The sequence below is a fragment of the Ceratotherium simum genome, chromosome 10 (genome assembly GCF_057802395.1).
Source record: "Ceratotherium simum simum isolate JZ-2026a chromosome 10, ASM5780239v1, whole genome shotgun sequence".
Lineage (NCBI taxonomy): Eukaryota > Metazoa > Chordata > Mammalia > Perissodactyla > Rhinocerotidae > Ceratotherium > Ceratotherium simum.
In genome coordinates this window covers 81156972-81175494 of record NC_141909.1, presented here as the reverse complement: position 1 = coordinate 81175494, position 18523 = coordinate 81156972, and the positions used below count along the sequence as shown (strand labels likewise).

Genomic DNA, 18523 nt, shown 5'->3' with positions numbered 1-18523 from the left:
CTAAACACAAAGACATTGTATTGTAGTTCTTTGTAAGACCTAGTTTCAATTTCACTCACCTCACTCCAGACATACGAAATCTTACAACCATCTTTGACTGATCTTGGTTATCTACATCATAAATAAATTCTTGCCAAATGGTTTCTTTCTTCATGATTATTAAAGTCTGTCTCTTTTTGCTTTCATTGATTTAAGAAAAACACATTCATGTTTTAGAAAGTTACCTTTCTGAACCCTCAACAGTTCTCTTAAGCTTACAGTCAAATTTAAAGGGCTAGCCAACATGACTGTTCATTCTAAAGTGATGTTACTTTTAATAATTTCCTTTTAGATAGAGATTTAAAATTCTTTCAGGTTTTCAGCCATCTTCTTTACTCCTTATATCATTTTCCTCTTATCGATTATAATTCTAAAGCAATCACATCGCTTCTTTTGTTGAGACTTATTTTGATGATAGCCTCAAGTCATTTTACACATCTAGAACAATACTGAAAAATGTTTTGTTTGTTTCTTACGTAAGTCATGTACATCACAAATTTCCATTCTTGCTCTCAAAATTATCTCCTCTATGAAGTTCCTTCAGTAGAATTATATGGTCTATGAAAATACAGGTGACACGTTAAAAAAAATGAATACTTTTAGATGTGCCTTTTCTGTAGTTTGGGATGCTTAATTTGGACTATAAATCTACTGGGGACAAATTCTATTATTTGGTGTTAATAAACTGTCGAGATTTTATTTTTGCATTGTTAATCAAAACAGTAGTTAGGAATATGACTATATAATTTTTACAAACATCTATGACAATGTTTGTAAGCTTAGGTGTTACTATTTTGGAATAATTTTTATTATCTATCTTTTATTAACTGTGTAACACATGTATTTTACCTATCTTTGCATATTCTAGTAACTTCAAAAAAGAAACTGATCACGATTCACATGCCTTATATTGCTTTTCTTAAAGTCACAAATTATTCATTACCATATGCACTTTTATTTTTAGACAATTAAGCTTAGTTCCATCAGTTTTTTGTGTGTGTATGTGAGGAAGATTAGCCCTGAGCTAACATCTGTTGCCAATCCACCTATTTTTACTGAGGACGATTGGCCCTGGGCTAACATCCATGCCCATCTTCCTCTACTTTGTATGTGGGATGCCTGCCACAGCATGGCTTGATAAGCGGTACGTAGGTCCATGCCTGGGATCCAAACCTGTGAACCCCGGGCTGCCAAAGCGGAGTGCATGCACTTAACACCATGCCACCGGACCAGCCCCTCTGTCAGTTTTTTAAAGAGAGATTAAGCCTTGTACATAACTGAAAAAGTATTATAGGAAGTAATAATTGACATCGTGAAAGGTGACATCTTGAGGTGGCAATATGGATGGTTTCTAAGGAATAAGATTATTTCTAAGGGGTCTTATATCTGCTTCATAGCTAGACTCCTTTTTGGTCTTTTAGAAATCTTTGTTCTTAAAAAAAAAAAATCCTTTTACTTGAAACTGAGTAAGGACAGAAGGTAACATTTGCTTCCCTGCAGCTAGAAGTCTTGATGCCAAATAGCTAAGCCAACAAAATTCAATACTATATGAATGAAATACAACAATAAAGTCACAAACTAATTGAATAATATCAACACTGGCGTCCAGGTAAGAACTAAATGGTAAAACCCTATTGAGGCAGATCCCATATCTGTCTTATTTTTATGTAGTTCAGGGCTTAGCACTTAAATATTTGTTGAGTGAATAACTGAATAAAAAATTAGAAAAGATTCCAGACTGTCTTCTTATTCAGATCCCTGACTTTTAGTGGTTAATAATAAATTATTATCCTCATTTTACAAATGAAACAAATAATGCCCAGTGATGGGAAGAGGAATTAGGTCACGACATTGCACTGGAGACTTTCTTTCCTTGTATAGATTTTTCAAAGACAGGTGTTAGACTCCTTGAGCTCCATTCAAGTAGTGACGGGAACCTGTGGACTACTTTCAACACTTCAGAAAGCTTCACAGAACTGAACAGGTAAGGATGATGTGTTATAGAGGCAGTTTTGTTACTTTTGATTATAACTCAAAATGATAACACTGGTTAATTCATGTCGATTACAAGTTCTGCTTGGTACTTGTACTTGATTATGAAAAACGGAGAACCCATGTATTTAATGAGCTTCTCTTGTAAGAATCATTTTCAAATCTCTTTCAAAAATCCTTTCAAATCAAAATAATTTTCAAAAATCATTTCAAATAATTAGAAAATGATAAATTATCTTTGCTGATTAAAAAGTTTGGGGGCCACTCTCTTATATAAAATTCAATTTTTAGATAAAAGAAAAAAAAAGATAAGAGACTGGCCTAGGAGCGTAGTGGTTAAGTTTGTGTGTTCCACTTCGGCAGCCCGGGGTTTGCAGGTTCAGATCCTAAGCGTGGACCTATGCATCACTGCTCATCAAGCCACGCTGTGGTGGCATCTCACATACAAAATAGAGGAGGATGGGCACAGATGTTAGCTCACAGCCAATCTTCCTCACCGAAAAAAAAAAAAAATAAGGCACAGCTACTAGGAGTGAACATGTATTCACTCTTACTTCTTCTTTCTCCTAAGTTAATAAACTTTTTCCTGAGCAAGAGAAAGGGTTGTGGTGTTTCAAACCCAGAACACTGTGGTAGGGTTTTTTCCGTAGGTGCTTATCTCATCCAGGCAGGCCTACTTTTATACCACTTGTTCATGGGTTATACCAGGAAAGAGAGCAGTGTATCAAAATAGTTCCATGGTCTGATCTGCTACATGAGGAGCTATGACCTTTGTTCTTCTGACAGCAATAACAACACAAGGACATATTAAATATATCTAAGTATTTTTGGCCACACTTTTCTATTTAAGTATAAAACCCATCTGTAAATAATCTAATTTTTCCTTCAGGTTTTTCTGTTTTTTTTAGTCTGTCTAGCTGTCTGTTTTGGTGGGGGGGACTCCTGCTTCTCTTTTTTTGGCTATTTCTACTTTCACACACATAAAAAATTCAGTCATTATTTTCATAGCTATTTCATATATATATTCATGCACTCATATATGAAAGTAACAGAATGGGGAAAAAAACTTAACAGCAAAAAAGATAGATCTAGAGTTGAGGCTGTAATGTTTTATTGTAGGAGTATGAAAGAATGGAAAACACATTGTGGCTTTTCTTGGCAGAGGAAGGTATAGATCTTCAAGCACTATGATGGAATTTTGGCTCAGAAAGTAGAATGTTTTTAAAGGTCTCCACCTATTCTAGAGATTCCACCATGTGGTTTTCACTGTTTACAGAGGATTACTAAAGTAAAAACCAGGAACAAGCACATCTTGTTACAGGCAAACAGCCATTTTATTACTTAAAAAAAGTAAACTGCATTAATACAATATTAAGTGTTGTTACAGGTCAAATAAATCTTTGCCTCTAGCCAAAACAAAGTTAATTGATAATCATAACTATAAAAACAGTACTAATGATATCTAATTCAGTTTCATTTTGCTGGAGGTAAGCGGACTTTTGACACATAAAAATTAGATAATAGAGACATTCCCATCATTTCATATCTTTTGCATAAATATATGAAACAACTTAGCATCAATATTAGAATTAGTATAAAACAGAGCTGATTACTCCAATACTTGCTTGAATTCAGTCATAGCTATTATGGAAACCAAGGCAGAAAATGACACATTAGCAAAATGACTAAATTCTCTAATATCACTAATAAAAGTGCTATTCAGCAAAGCATATGGCTTGTTTATTTTTGCTGGAATATTTAAGTAGTGAGAGCATGAGATATCGTCTGGTTGGTATTTCTCCTAGAGGGAGACAAATGGCGATCCCCTGAAATGCCTAAAACTGGCCTCCTTGTCAACACTGCTAAGTAAGGTCTTGAAATATATTTAAATAGTTTTTGAAGGGAAAAAAAAAGAATGTGACTTTTTTGGCAATCTCAAGCACTGTGAAATAACAAGAACAACAGTATACGTAAAAAATTATTTGATTACAGTTTAAAAACTGATATAAAGGGGGAAATACAGCAGCTAAGAAACTAAATAATGAGAAGTGGGGAAGATAAGGGAAAGCTTCTCCAAATAAGAGATGCTTAAGTTAAGACCTGAAGGATTAGTATGAATTAGCTCAGAAAAGTGGAGTTAAAAGCATTCCGTGAATAGCATGTGAATCATTTCTGAGATGGGAAGGGTTAGAACACTGAGGAACAGGGAGTGGGCCCTGTCAGTCTCTTCTATTGTGGTGAGAAGGAGAGGCTGAGTGCCATGCAAGTAATTTTGGTGGCAGGAAGCTGAGGTAGTTACTATCTAATGATTTCTATTTTTCCTTTGAGTAGGTGATCAGGTAATTTGCTAGAGCACGTAGGAGAAAGTATAAGGCTAGGGGCTTGTAGAAACTTAGATTGACAATCAGAGATTGCTAGTGTAAAGAAATATGATTGTTTTTCCTATAGAGATGTTGTATCCTGTGACCCTGATAACTCATTAATTCTAGTGGTTTTACTATTTGTGGGTGATCTGGGATTTTCTATAGAGATAATCATGTCTCTGAACTAAGACAGCTTTATCTCTTCCTTTTAAATCTGTAGGTCTCATTTCTTTTTCTTGTCTTTTTGCACTGGCAAGGACTTCTAGTACAATGTTAAAGAGAAGTGGTGACAGTGAAGGGCCTTGCCTAATTCTTGATCTTAGGTGCATTCAATTTTTCACCATTAAGAACAATATTATCAACTGGCTTTATGTCCATATGGACTTTTAGGACTTAAGCCTCAAAAGTGCCATATTGTCATTTCCAGGCATACTCTTAGTTGAGGCAGTCATAAGGGTTCAAAGGGAGGGGACACAGGCTCTACTTCTTGATGGGAGTGGCAAAGTTCTGGAAGAGCTTATGGGACCAGAAATATTGTTGTAAATACAACAATTTTGGAAATACAATCTGCTATAGCATTGGGGGGGATCAGAATTGACCACTCCAAAATGTGTCTCTTTGGCTTGATTATTTTTAAGAACAAAAGACTCTGAAAGAAAGTCTGACCTTCCCCTAAATGCCTAAAAGAATTTAAGATCGAAGGCCTGTCCCAGGAAGGAGCTATCATGGAAGATAATTCTAGATGTGGCAGACAGGAAGGCATCTAGCAAGGGCCATTTTATCAAAAGATCTCTTTTGGGTCCCATTGTCTACACATTGCCCAGCAAACACTTGTTTATCAAACATTCACTTTTCCATCTCCATGTAAATTGCCTTCCTCCCCTTTGAAGTCCCAAACCACTACCCCCAACATCCTCCTTTGTCTTTAGCCAAAGATAGTATTTAAGGTGGAGGCTTCAGCCATTCTGGTGAGTTACTCAGTTTTTCCTGGGTTTCTCTTATGTATACATGTTATTAAACTTTGTTTGATTTTCTCCTGTTATTCTGTCTCACATCAATTTAATTCTTAGACCAGCCAGGAGGATGTAGAGGGTAGAGGAACAGTTCTTCCTCCCCTACAGTATCTTAACTGATTTACCCCCTCATTAGGAATATTTTCCTTTTTTCTTCACTTAAGGAAATTCTATCTATTCTTCTCACACACTTTGTAAAGTTCTAATTATTCCAGCCCTCAATGACCTCTCTGCTAAAACTTTACCATACTTAAAATAGTCTATTACCTAGACTATTATACTAGATTGTGAATTCTATTAATACAATACAATATCTGTTTTATTCACCAATATAACCCCAAGGCCTAACACAGTGCCTGTTACATGAGGTGGATCAAATAAAAATTTTAATAAATGTATGGATTATAACTCATTATTTCATTATATAATAATTTGTATTGATTGATGTATTTATTTTTCTATACAATAAACATTTACGCCAAGCACTGTGCATGGCAGGGAATACAGTGTGGAACAAGAGAGACCCTGATGCTGTTATTCATTACCAGAGGGACTAGCGTATGAAGTAGGCGTGTGGGAGGAGCAGAGCATTTACAACAGATTTAGAGTTGTCGACTTGAGATGCCTCTGGTACTTCTCAGAGGAGATATCCAAAAGACAGGTACACACATGAGTCTGGTGGTCAGGTGAGAGGTTTGGTCTGGAGATATACATATGGAAATCAGTGTTCAGGGAATAGCTAAATCGCTGATGTGAATAAGATCACTGAGTAAGAAAGGAAAAATGAGGAGAGAAGACTGCTTGAAGATGGAAGTTTAAGAAATAACTTCTAAAGTAGGCATTACTTTTGTCTCTACAACTGCACTGAAGACTCTTTGAGGGCCCGTATCTTATTTATTGCCTATAACCTCCAGGGTATTTAATAATATAGTCTGAAACACTTACTTAGCATTAAATATCAAACTCATCTAAGTTGCTTTATGTTTCAGGGTTACACATGTCTACAACCCCCATCAAAACCCAGATATTACCCCCATGAAAAACCAGATATTATAACAAGAAATTTGAGTGTGTTACTCTTGTGACAACCTCTATTTTACAAACATGCTATAGAATGAATCTGGGAACAGAATTCAATGCTTCAGCTGTGCAAGAGGAAGGGCTGGAGGGACTAGGCTTTTTGGTGCCAGTGAATACATCTTTTAGGCTAATGCCTCTTCTTCTTTTTTTTTTTTTTAATTTTTTGTTTATTGCGGTAACATTGGTTTATAACATTGTATAAATTTCAGGTGTACATCATTATACTTCTTTTTCTGCATGGATTACATCATGTTCTCATGTTCACCACCCAAATACTAATTACAATCCATCACCACACACCTGTGCCTAATTATCCCTTTTGCCCTCCTCCCTCCCCCCTTCCCCTGTGGTAACCACCAATCCAATCTCTGTCTCTATGTGTTTGTTTATTTGTTGTTATTATCTACCACTTAATGAGTGAGATCATTATCTACCACTTAATGAGTGAGATCATACGGTATTTGACCTTCTCCCTTTGACTTATTTCACTTTGCATAATACTGTCAATGCCCATCCATGTTGTCACAAATGGCTGGATTTCATCGTTTCTTATGGCTGAGTAGTATTCCATTGTGTATATATACCACATCTTCTTTATCCATTTATCCCTTGATGGGCACTTAGGTTGCTTCCAAGCCTTGGCTATTGTGAATAACGCTAAAATGAACACAGGGGTGCCTGTATCTTTACGCATTGGTGTTTTCAAGTTATTTGGATAAATACCCAGCAGTGGAATAGCTGGATCATATGGTAGTTCTATCCTTAATTTTTTGAGGAATCTTCATACTGTTTTCCATAGTGACTGCACCAGTTTGCACTCCCACCAGCAGTGTATGAGAGTTCCCTTCTCTTCACATCCTCTCCAACACTTCTTGTTTCCTGTCTTGTTAATTATAGCCATTCTGATGGGCATGAGGTGATATCTCATTGTAGTTTTGATTTGCATTTCCTTGATAGTTAATGATGTTGAACATCCTTTCACGTGCTTGTTGGTCATCTGTATACCTTCTTTGGAGAAATGTCTGTTCAGGTCTTTTGCCCATTTTTTAATTGGGTTGTTAGTTTTTTTTATTGTTGAGATGCATGAGTTCTTTATATATTTTGGAGGTTAACCCCTTATCAGATGTATGGTTTGCAAATATCTTCTCCCAATTGTTAGGTTGTCTTTTCGTTTAGTTGACGGTTTGCTTTGCTGTGCAGAAGCTTTTTAGTTTGATGTAGTCCCATTTGTTTATTTTTCTATTGTTTCTCTTGCCCAGTCAGACATGGTGGTTGAAAATATGTTGCTAAGACCAATGTTGAAGAGCGTACTGCCTATGTTTTCTTCTAGAAGTTTCATAGTTTCAGGTCTTACATTCAAGTCTATAATCCATTTTGAGTTAATTTTTGTGTATGGTGTAAGGTAATGGTCTACCTTCATTTCTTTGCATGTGGCTATCCAGTTTTCCCAACACTATTTTTTGAAGGGACTTTCCTTTCTCCATTGTATGTTCTTGCCTCCTTTGTCAAAGATTAGCTGTCCACAGATGTGTGGGTTTATTTCTGGGCTTTCGATTCTATTCCATTGATCTGTCTGTTTTTGTGCCAAGACCATGCTGTTTTGGTTATTACAGCTTTGTAGTATATTTTGAAATCAGGGAGTGTGATACCTCCAGCTTTGTTCTTTTTTCTCAGGATTCCTTTAGCTATTCGCGGTCTTTTGTTGTTCCATATAAATTTTAGGATTCTTTGTTCTATTTCTGTGAAAAATGTTGTTGGAACTTTGAAGGGATTACATTGAATCTATAGATTGCTTTAGGAAGTATGAACATCTTAACTATGTTAATTCTTCCAATCCAAGAGCACAGAATATCTTTGCATTTCTTTGTGTCTTCTTCAATTTCTTTCAGCAATGTTTTATAGTTTTCGGTGTACAGATCTTTCACCTCTTTGGTTAAGTTTACTCCTAGGTATTTTATTCTTTTTGTTGCAATTGTAAATGGGATTGTATTCTTAATTTCTCTTTCTGCTACTTTGTTGTTAGTATATAGAAATGCAACTGACTTTTGTATGTTGATTTTGTATCCTGCAACTTTACCGTATTCGTTCATTACTTCTAAAAGTTTTTTGGTGGATTCTTTAGGGTTTTCTGTATATAAAATCATGTCATCTGCAAATAGTGAGTTTCACTTCTTACTTTCCAATGTGTATCCCTTTTATTTCTTTTTCTTGCCTGACTGCTCTGGCTAGGACTTCCAACACTATGTTAAATAGGAGTGGTGAGAGTGGGCATCCTTGTCTGGTTCCTCTTCTTAAAGGGATAGCTTTCAGTTTTTCACCATTGAGGATTATATTTGCTGGGTTTGTCATATATGGCCTTTATTATGTGGAGGTACTTTCCTTCTATACCCATTTTATTCAGAGTTTTTATCATAAATGGATGTTGTTATCTTGTCAAATGCTTTCTCTGCATCTATTGAGATGATCATGTGATTTTTATTCTTCATTTTATTAATGTGGTGTATCACACTGATGGATTTGCAAATGTTGAACCATCCCTGCATCCCTGGAATAAACCCCACTTGATCATGGTGTATGATCTTTTTAATGTATTGTTGTATGCGATTTGCTAGTATTGTGTTGAGGATTTTTGCACGGATGTTCATCAGTGATACTGGCATGTAATTTTCTTTTTTTGTGTTGTCCTTGTCTGGTTTTGGTATCAGGGTAATGTCAGCTTCGTAGAATGAGTTAGGGAGTTCCCCCCCTCCTCAATTTTTTGGAAGAGTTTGAGAAGGATAGGTATTAAGTCTTCTTTGAATGTTTGGTAGAATTCACCAGGGAAGCCATCTGGTCCTGGACTTTTATTTTTGGGGAGGTTTTTTATTACTGTTTTGATCTCCTTACTGGTGATTGGTCTATTCAAATTTTCTATTTCTTCTTGATCCAGTTTTGGAAGGTTGTATGATTCTAAGAATTTATCCATTTCTTCCAGATTGTCCAATTTGTTGGCATATAGCTTTTCATAGTATTCTCTTATAATCTTTTGCATTTCTGAGGTGTCCATTGTAATTTCTCCTCTTTCATTTCTGATTTTACTTATTTGTGCCTTCTCTCTTTTTTTCTTGGTGAGTCTAGCTAAAGGTTTGTCAATTTCGTTTATCTCTTCAAAGAACCAGCTCTTGGTTTTATTAATTTTTTTCTATTGTTTTTTAGTCTCTATTTCATTTATTTGTGCTCTGATTTTTATTATTTCCCTTCTTCTACTGATTTGGGGCTTTGTTTGTTCTTCTTTTTCCAGTTCCTTTAGGTGCATTGCTCAATTGTTTATTTGAGAGTTTTCTTATTTGTTGAGATAGGCCTGTATTGCTATAGACTTCCCTCTTAGAACCGCTTTTGCTGTATCCCATAAATTCTGGCATGTCGTATTTTCATTTTCACTTGTCTCCAGGTATTTTTTGATTTCTCCTTTGACCCAATCGTTGTTCAGTAGCATTTTGTTTAATCTCCACGTATTTGTGGCTTTTCTATTTTCTTCCTATAGTTGATTTCTAGTTTCATACCGTTGTGGTCAGAAAAGATGCTTGGTATTATTTCAATCTTCTTACATTTATGTAGACTTGTTTTGTGACCTAATATGTAATCAATCCTGGAGAATGTTCCACATGCATTTGAAAAGAATGCGTATTCTTGGGTTTTTGGATGGAATGCTGTGTATATATCTACTAGGTCTATCTCTTCTAGTGTGTCATTTAAGGCCAATGTTTCCTTATTGATCTTCTGTTTGGATGATCTATCCCTTGGTGTAAGTGGAGTGTTAAAGTCCCCCACTATTATTGTGTTACTGTCTATTTCTGTTTTTATGTCTGTTAATAATTGCTTCACATATTTAGGTGCTCCTATGTTGGGTGCACAGATATTTACAAGTGTTATATCCTCTTGTTGGATTGTTCCCTTGATCATTATGTAATGCCCTTCTTTGTCTCTTTTTACAGTTTTTGTTTTAAAGTCTATTTTGTCTAATATGAGTATTGCTACCCCAGCTTTCTTTTCATTTAGGCTAATGCTTGATGTCACATTCCAAAACAGTACAAACTGGTGTTGATAAATGACCTTTTGAAAATGAACGAGGGGCTGGCCCCATGGCTTAGTGGTTAAGTGCGTGCGCTCCGCTGCTGGCGGCCCAGGTTCGATCCCGGGCGCGCACCGACACACCGCTTCTCCGGCCATGCTGAGGCTGCATCCCACATACAGCAACTAGAAGGATGTACAGCTATGACATACAACTATCTACTGGGGCTTTGGGGGGAAAAACAAAAAAAAAATTACAAAAAAAAAAAAAAATGAACGAGAAACAGTTCCTCCAGTTTCTTGTTATAACAATCACAAAATAAACCAGAAGTCAAATGTATATGAATGTTATTAGAAAAAAGAACCTAAGTCTTTTTTTTCTCATGATACTGGCAAGTTGAATCATTTTATAATTAAATGCTTTATCTTGTCTTACTTTTCATTTGTTGTATAGATCCCATAAAGTAGGCTTAAACTCCATGGAATTCCAAAAAATCTCAAATTTAGAATTATTTTATAGAGGTTATCAGAAAAGTAATAACTCGCTTTGGGCTTGGATTACGAAAAGAATGATATTTTAAAACTTCCATTCTATTATAGCTCTGTTTGTAACTCATTCCTTCTTTTTAATGATTCCTTTTCATACTATTCAGAGAGGAAAGAGTACTCCAGTGAAGCAAACAATGAATAAGCCAATTATAAGCAGAAGAATGTCTGAAGAATATAAGGAGAAAGAGAAAACATCCTTCCTGAATATCATCCCTCCCTCTCCCCCAAAGGAGGAGCAATCTATCTTTAAGAATGAAAAGCATGGCCTATAGGCTTTAAACCTGTTCTTCTCACACTGGAAAATGCATACTCTTCAGTTGGGGATGGGCTGGTGATGAGCCAGGGGACATATAAGTCTTAAGTTATTTGCCATCTTGCAGGCTGACAACTAAGGAAATCCTGATTGGGCTCCATCTTAGGTGTGTGTTTTTACGTGTGTATTTACAAGAAAGCCCAGAGAGCAGAACATGTTTATGTGTATAGAGCAATTGGAAAATCTGATGCTTTTGTGTAGTGTTCAAATTCTGTGAGAATAGATTATACTCATGGCCCTGATCTACGTAGGTACAGATTTTCTGTTCTACTGGAGGAATGAGAATGAGACTTAGTGAGTCCTTGGAGGCCTACACAGCTAATTTTTTTGAAAATGACTTTATCACCGACTTGTGCTTTTAAAACTTTTATTGTATAAAAATGACTTGGCCCCTACAAATCAGTTCACTTTTCTTAGAATTGTACTAGAAGAACGTTTTGGTTTACATACCTGCTTAGACCCAGAATGAATTCTCTGATATTAGAAAAGCATATAAAGAGTCATGTTTTTATTATTTCAGTGTCATTCTCCATTTATTTTTTCTAAAGTATAATAATTTAAAAATTAATAATTTTCAATTGGGAACAAGAATTGGTATTTTTTATATATGTATGTTTTATAGCTTTATTGTGATAAATTTCATATATCATAAAATCTATCCATTTAAACTATACAGTGCAATGGTTTTTAGTATATTCATAGAGTTCTACAACCATCACAATTTAATTTCAGAACATTTTCATCACCACCAAAAAGAAAGAAAAATCCATTAGGAGTCATTCTTCTTCCTCGACTCCTAAGCAACTACTAATGTATTTTCTGTCTTTATAAATCTGCCTGTTCTGGACATTTCATATAAATGGAATCATACAGTATGTGGCCTTTTGTGACTGGCTTCTTTCACTTAGCATAATATTCTCAAGGTTCATGCATGTTGCAGCATGTATCAGTACTTCATTTTTAAAATAATATTCCATTGTATGGATATACCATATGTGTCGACACATTTATCCGCTGAGAGACATGGTTGTTTTGGCTATCATGAATAATATTGCTACGAACATTCACATGCAAGTTTTTGTGTGGATATATGTTTTTACTTCTCTTGGATGTATATCTACGAGTGGAATTGCTGGGTCATATGGCAACTCTATGTTTAATATTTTGAGGAACTGCTAAACTGTTTTCCAAAGTGGCTGTACCATTTTGCATTCCCATCAGCAATATATGAGAGTTCCAATTTCACCATACCGTCATCAACACTTCTTATTGTTTGTCAAGGACTGGTATTTAAACACAAGAAATTTCAAGCATAAACTTGAAACTACAGAAATTCAGAACAACTTGAAATCACAATAGACTATGTCAGACACAGCATTGTCTTGGAGGTGCCCCAATAATGAACGTGATAGCAAAGAATCAACTTCAAACACAACTAATAAATTGGTACTAAGCATAAGACAGATTAAGAAGCTTATTCAAAATGCAGGTTTTATTAGTGTGAAGATGTAATTGAGCCTAAACCTTGTTATCTCTTTTGGAAGAAATCTAGAGTAACAACTACGTAAAGCTCTTGGTCACACAATAGCATTTAAAAAGCAATGATGCAAATATTTCAGGAAAATCCCCCGCAATTTTTTCACTGAAAAAGAAAGAAGTTGGTACAAAGACTTCTTTAGGGAAAGAATCTTTTCAACAAATGGTTCTGGGACAACTAGATACCCAAATGCAAAAGAATGAATTTGAACCCTTACCTTTAACCACATAAAAAAATTAAAGAGGATCAAAGATCTAAATGTAAGAACTAAAATTATAAAACTCTTAGAAGAAAACAGGTGTAACTCTTCATGACCCTGGATTAGTCAACAGTTTCTTAGATATGACACCTATGGCACAGGCAACCATAAGAAAAACAGATAAATTGGACTTCATCAATTTTAAAAACTTTTGTGCATCAAAGGACACTATCAAAAAAGTGAAAAGACAACACATAGAATGGGCGAAAATATTTGCAAATCACGTATCTGATAATGGTCCAGTATTCAGAATTTATAAAGAACTCTTACAATTCAACAATAAAAAGATAAATAAGCCAATTAAAAAATGGGCAAAGGATACGAAGAGACATTTTTCCAAAGATGACATTCAAATGGACAACAGGCACACAAACAGATGCTCAATATCATTTATTCATTAGGAAAATGCAAATATTGTATGATTCAACTTATATGAGGTATCTAGAACAGGAAAATTCATAGAGACAGAAAGTACATTAGTGGTTGTGAGGAGGTAGGAAGAGGGGAGATGGAAAATGACTGCTAATGGTTACAGAATTTCTTTTTGGCATGATGAAATGTTCTGAAATCAGATAGTGGTGATGGTTGCAGAACCTGTGAATATACTAAAACTCACTAAATGGTATACTTTAAAATGATGAATTTTGTGGTATGTGAATTATCTTTCAATTTTAAACAAGTTTTGGTTAGGAGTAATTTGGTGAATTAATACTAATACAATTAATAACATAGTTAAGACTTACTGAGCACATGCTATGTGTTTAGCCACTGTTCTAAGCACTTTATACAAATTATCTAATCCTCAAAATAACCCTATGAGGTCGATACTATTTTTATCCCCACCTTATGGATGAAACAGATTTACAGAAGAGATTAACTGTTCCAAAATAGACTTACAGAAGAGATTATTTGTTCTGGATTATTCAGCTAGTAAGGGGAGGTAGTCTAAAGCCAAAGCTTATGCCTTTGTTGTACTACACAAAAGAATCTAAATTTAAAAATTTCAGAGCTCCTACAGGAGGAAAAATTCAAACAGTAGAAGGAAATTTGGTGAGTTCTGTCCCATATCCCATAGTTTTGAGTTAATAAGGGAGAGGTGTTCAAAAGAAATGTACAAAAATGGATTGAGAGCCTGAATTGAACCTGAATGTTGCTTGGCCCCTCCTCTCATTCTAGAAAGCCAATACAAAGTACACTCTCTTTTAATTAATTTAATAGTAGTAAGAAAGGAATTGAAAAAAGATTTTTCCTCAAATGTAATGAAAAAAACTGCAGAATTTATTATTAAAAATCAATGATAAAATTTCTAGTTAAGGAGAAGCAGAAATCAGTACACCCTAACAGGCAATTTGCTAGTACATCTATCAGGCAATTTGGCAATATACTCCAGAAGTCTTAAAATGCTTATATTTTATGATAACACATCCAGAAAATTATCCTATAAAATAATCAGCTAATCAAAGATTTATGAAAAAGTATATTCAATATAGCATTATTCATAATAATGAAAATTATAAAAAATGACCTAACAATTAAATTATAGTATATTGAGACCGTACTGTGTAGTCATAAAGTAATATTTTAGAAAAATATTTATTGTCAAGGAATAATGCTCATATGCATTAAATAGAAAAAGTTAAGTTACAAAACAGTATGTAGTATATAAAGCATGATATCAAATTTGTAAAAAAAAGTGTGTTAATGTTGGTTACTTCTGGATGGTGGTGATAGAATTATGGCTGACTTTTCTGCTCTATACTTTGTAATGTTTCAGCTGCTAAAATGAACATAGATTTTCATAATAAAAAAGTAATATTTCTTTTTTTTTCACTGAGGAAGAGTCGTTCTGAGCTAACAAGAGTTGCCAATCTTCCTCTTTTTTTTGCTTGAGGAAGATTAGCCCTGAGCTAACATCTTTGCCAATCTTCCTCTATTTTGTATGTGGGTCACTGCCACAGCATGGCTTGATGAATGGTGCAGGTCTGTGCCTGGGATCCGAATCTGTGAACCCGGGCCACTGAAGTGGAGCACGCGAGACTTAACCACTATGCCACAGGGCTGGCTCAAAAAGTATTATTTCTTAATTTAAAATATTTAGCTGCTAATGTTTACCCGCTGAGATCTTAATATGGATTTTGTGGATTAAAGGCTTTAGACTTTTAATTTTAGTCTTTTATTTGGGAATATTAATTATAACTGATAGTAGCTGCAGGTTTCCTCACATTCTCTAATTTAATCATCCTGACAACACTATGAGGTAGATACTATTATTTTACAGATCTGCAAACAGAGACAGGAGAGGTTAGGTAGCTTCCCTAAGGCCACACACTAGAGCTAAAGTGGTGAAGACAGAAGTGACTCCAGGTCTGTTTGACTCCAATATGCCACTCTTTGCCTCGATCATAATGATATAACACATTCCAGGGTACCTTATGTATACTGTTTAAATAATTCTCAAACTTGTTTGATCAAAACAATCACCTGGGGGGGTGTTTGTTAAAAATATAGAAATATAGTCATGTGTGGCTTAACAATGGGGATATGAGAAATGTGTCGTTAGGAGATTTCATTGTGTGAACATCATAGAGTGTACTTACATAAACCTAGATGGTATAGCCTACCACACACCTAGGCTATATGGTACTAATCTTATGGGACCACTGTCATATATGCTGTCTGTCGTTGACCAAAACATCGTTGTGAGGTGCATGACTGTATAGGAGAGATAGGGAGAGGGCGTTACTGATTGTTTCCATGGCCCTATGCCAGACTGTCTGAATCAACACCATCAAGGGGAGGCAGGGGCAAGACTTGAGGTTTTTAACAAGTGCCCCAGGTGAATTTACTATCAAGTAAGTTTAGGAAATTCTGTGTTATCACATTTGATTAGAAAGAATGAAATGATACCCAATTTTACACAGTAGGAAACAATCTCAGAGAGATTAGGAGACTAGCCCCAAATCAAATAGCTATCATAGTGGCAAGATAAGAACTATATATTTTAACTGCAACAATTTTAAAATTTAAGATTCATTTGTGGAATAAAAAGTCCAAGGTAAATCCACAAAGACATGGGCTCACACAAGCAACCTTGGCACAAGCACCATAATAAATTCTATGGTCATCCTAATTATAACCCTTTTTAGAGTAAACTGTTAATGCCAATGGGTTAATCCCAATTTGGCTTATTTATTTGCAACAAAATCTGTGTTGTAAGGATAAACAAGGGCATGTGGTATATAGCGGTAAGGAATAGTCAAGACCAGCATGGGGCAAAATTCCTGTGGTATCTTTCTACTGGCCTATTCCTCTCTTCCCAGACCCTCCCTGACATCTCTTCTAGAATCATTTTTGCTTACACTTGCCTGTTATTAACAGAGGGTTAAGCTGTGACCTCATTCTTAAGGGGATTTATATTATAAAAGGGCTCCTGAATGCGGGAAAAAAAAACTTTCAAGGAATTAAGCTAAAATCATAGTCCAACAAGTGTTGGAACAGATATTTTTAGAGGTTAGGGGTAGCAATGTCTTCGTTTTCCCTCAAATATTATTACCAATAATGATTATAAAGTGTAGCTTCATAAACAGGAGCTACAAATATCTGCTCTCTCTACTTTAGGAAAGAGTTCTTAAGGTAAAATTCACTCTATCATCTCAGCCCAGACACTTTGGTTTTCCAAAACTACATAAATGTATTAACTTTTGGTTTTCAGTTTTAAACCACTGAAACTTAAGCTGAGATACAACTAAAAATACTTATTGTGAGGGTCCCCCAACTATGAGAATAATAATGTTTATCATAAAATCTTTAAAAAATATAGAAAAGTAAAAAAATTAAAATCACTCATGCCAATATTTTTGCATTTTCCCTAATAAGAGTAACAATAAAATAAAGCAGCTAAAATTTCAGAGCTTCCCATAAGCCAGGTACTCTGTGCTTTACTTGTATTATATCACTGAATCTTTACAACAACACTTTGAGGTAGGTACTATTAGCATTTCCATTTTACTGATGGGGAAATCTAGGCTCAAAGAACTTAAATAACTGTCCCCTCTGCCCCCTACTACTAAGTGGTAGGGCCAGTATTCAAACCCAGTTTCTGCCCTACTCTAGGACCTGTACTATCAACTACACTAAATGATAATGTCCACGGTTCTTTTGTTCCCCCTCTTTTATATACGCCGACTCCAACCATCCTTTGACCCCACATGGCCCCACAATCTATTGGATACCACCATCTTTTCATTACTCCTCGCCTGTTTATGTCATTCACTTCCCACCTGGCTCAGCTTCCACGGCCAGCCATTATAATCATTTCCTTGCATACACACCAATTCCCTTGCATCTATTTCACTTCGTCATATGCTCTTGGCTAACCCCAACCCTGGTTAGATCCAACTCTCTGTCTACTCCATGCCAGCATTTGTGCAGCTGAACGTGGTGGTGAAAAATAACCACAATCATGTTGATCAGACTCATTCTAAATTCATAAGTAATAACCTTAAGTGGGATTTTAATAAGGCTACTGGCAATCATATTATACTTCTCAATCCTCAACCCTTTTACTGTTTTAGAAGACTATTTCTGCAAACCTCCAATACCTTCCCCCTCTTCATTCTCAGCTGATGACCTGGCTTGTTAATTCACTGAGGAAAACAGAAACAGGTAACTTCTACAAGCTCCCACCATGTAGTGTGCCTTTTCTTCCTCTATGGTGGAGGAACTCTCTGTGCTCCTATCTAATGCTAAGCTTCCACCGTGGCCCTAGAATCCTTCCCATCTCACCTTCTCAAGGACTTTGTCCTAGAAATTCTTCCCTCTCCTTCCAGCACTGTCAAGTTTTCCTCTCTCATTTGCCAACACATACACTATTGTTTCTCCCATCTTAATAAAAATCCTCTCTTGATCTCACTTCCACTTCCATCTACTGCTTCATCTCTCTCCTTCCCTTTATGGCAAACTCCTCAGTATCTATTTTTGTTTTTTTCATTTTCTCTTTTCCCATTTTCAATGAAACCTACTCTAGTTAGCCTTTCACTTTCACACCACTCCACCAAAACTGTTCTTATAAAGGTCACCAGTAACTCCGACGTTGCCAAATCCAACAGTCAATTCTTAGTCCTCATCTTATTTGACGTCTCATCGGCATTCTTCATGGTAGATTGTTCCCTTCTCCTTGAAACACTTTCTTTACTTGTATTTCACAACACGCTACTTTCCTGGCTAACATCTGTTGCCAGTCTTCCTCTTTTTGCTTGAGGAAGACTGTCCCTGAGCTAACATCTGTGCCAATCTTCCTCTATTTTGAATACGGGATGCCACCACAGC

The 18523-nt window shown here is 35.6% G+C and overlaps 1 protein-coding gene across 1 annotated transcript in view; it reads right to left on the bottom strand.

The window, feature by feature from the left end:
- The window catches only part of MICU2 (mitochondrial calcium uptake 2), a 139260-nt gene that overhangs the window by 57930 nt on the left and 62807 nt on the right, over positions 1–18523 (bottom strand). The window lies entirely within an intron of this gene.